General features: G+C 47.0%; 1 protein-coding gene across 4 annotated transcripts in view; it reads right to left on the bottom strand.

Annotated features, from left to right (window-relative positions):
- LOC308375976 (kinesin-1 heavy chain-like) overlaps window positions 1–2,500 on the bottom strand; it is a 23,524-nt gene that overhangs the window by 19,993 nt on the left and 1,031 nt on the right. The gene's annotated exons all lie outside the window — the stretch shown is intronic.

The following is a 2,500-nucleotide window of genomic DNA, read 5'->3' as shown; positions in this document are numbered from 1 at the left end:
GATGAAGAAACACACACACACACACACACAAAGAGGAGAAATGGGACACACTCACACACACAGACCGACAGACAGTGGGAGATATGGAGAAAGACACACACACACACACACAGACCGACAGACAGTGGGAGATATGGAGAAAGACACACACACACACACACAGACCGACAGACAGTGGGAGATATGGAGAAAGACACACAAAGAACAGCCTAAAGCTCCTATCATATGATCACATGGCTTTCCCCACAGAAACCCTCGAAAACACACACACACAGCGAAATGAAGTTCCTTGTTATGAGCACTGAATTGAAATAGCCAATTTTAAAATACCTTTCAATCACAAAAACAAACAAACACACACACACACACACACACACACACACACACACACGTAACGACTCTTTTCAACAGTGTTTATCTGCATTATTCAGAGGCCTTGTCATCTCATGCACTGCATGGTGGATGTGCCCGCCCACACCCCGATCACACACACACACACACACACACACACACGCATGCAATCTTCCGCTTTGCTGAACGACTTCTCAACCACCTGAAATCACTGTTACCACAGCACTCCATAATACAAATCTTTTCACATCAGATTTGCTCATAGGCTATTGCTGACACTGGTTTTGAACAGTGGTCTGATGCAAATAGATTAAACAGTGACAGATTAGTGTGGCTTGTTAATGTCATCCATTTTCTAACCATCTTCTGATCTATTCAGTTGAAGTTGTTGCTGTTATGAAGTGATGCAGCGTGGGTAATAAGGGTTCAGGCTGAGGTTGCGAGGTAGGGCAACACACACACACACACACACACACACACACACACACACACACACACACGTTCTAATCTACCACGTCTGAAGATCGGATTCAAAAGGTTGCGGATTCAGTGACCCAATCCTCCTGGTTCGTGTGGACGGGAGGCCGATCCGACAACATTTCTTTTCCGTGTGGATGCGCCCTAAGTGTTAAACCTAGTAAGGTTCACTCAGAGTTGAAATCAAATATCACAAACAGTAGGCCAGAACGGTGGACCTCACCTGAAAACACACATTATCAACCAGCTGCTCTTCAACACAGAATTTCTTCATCCCCATCATTCTCTCCTCTCCTCCTCATCATCCTCCCTCTCTTCTTCATCTCTCCCTTTCTCTCCTCCTCCCTCTCTCTCTCCTCCCTTTCTTCATCCCCATCATACTCTCTCTCCCCTCCTCTCCTCATCCCCATCATCCTCCCTCTCTCTCCTCCCTCTCTTCTTCATCTCTCCCTTTCTCTCCTCCTCCCTCTCTCTCCTCCTCTCCTCCATCTCTACCCTCATCTACTCATCCCCATCATCCTTCCTCTCTCTCTCCCCTCCTCTTTCCTTCATCTCTCTCTCCTCTCCTCACTCTCTCCTCTACTCCTCCTCATCCTCCCTCTCTCTCCTCCTCTCCTCCATCTCTCCCCTCATCTACTCATCCCCATCATCCTCCCTCTCTCTCCTCTCCTTCATCTCTCTCTCATCTCCTCTCCTCACTCTCTCCTCCATCATCCTCCCTTTCTCTTCTCCTTCATCTCTCTCCCCTCCTCCATCATCCCCCATCCTCCTCCCTCTCTCCTCTCCATCTCTCCTTTAGCCCATCTCTGTTTTCCTCTCTTTCCTCCACCTCTCATCATCATCCCCCACTCATTCCTCTCCTTCATTCATAATGGGAGGGTCTATCTCTCTCTCCCTCTCGCTCTCTCGTGTGTGTGCGGTCTATCGCTCTCTCGTGTGTGTGCGTTTGCATGTGTGTGTGTGTGTGTGTATGTATGTATGTATGTATGTGTGTATGTGTGTGTGTGTGTGTGTGTGTGTGTGTGTTCTCTCACTTGATGGGCAGACAGAACCCTGGGGAGGAGAGCAAAGTGTGATGTCATAGCTCACACCCTTTTCCCTAAACACGTGAACACACAGCGTGTCTGTTGGAGTGTGTGTGTGTGTGTGTGTGTGTGTGTGTCTCAGATATGGCCTCCATGATGTTCGTTAAGACACAACTAGGTTTTATCAGTTATCTGTACAGTAAATCAGTCTTCCCACACTCGACCAAACCTCGAAACGCTTCAATCTTCTAAGATGGTTTGACAGTGGATCTGTGTGTGTGTGTGTGTGTGTGTGTGTGTGTGTGTGTGTGTGTGTGTGTGTGTGTGTGTGTATGTGTATGTGTGTGTCTCAAACCAAAATGAGTATAGTCAAGCTGTTGTTTTGTTGATTAACATTTACTTAGTGTCAAACGTTAACGTTACTTTAGTCCAACTTATTTGCCACGTTTAAGCAGACAACCCGTGATGACAGGCCTTCATCCAACTCCAGTATTTCGTTAGGCTGAACGAAAAGTGTAGTTACCTCGCAAGCTAACATTAACTTCCCTGTTGAACTAGACAGACCCCTGAGCTGGCCCTTACTTGTTCTGGTTACCAGCTCACGGTGCGCTAGTTAGCTGTTTTTTGTTAACGTTACACAATGGAAG

Source organism: Sprattus sprattus, assembly GCF_963457725.1.
Source record: "Sprattus sprattus genome assembly, chromosome: 15".
NCBI lineage: Eukaryota > Metazoa > Chordata > Actinopteri > Clupeiformes > Clupeidae > Sprattus > Sprattus sprattus.
The sequence above is the reverse complement of the archived record's forward strand: the minus strand, read 5'-3'. Positions and strand labels throughout refer to the sequence as shown.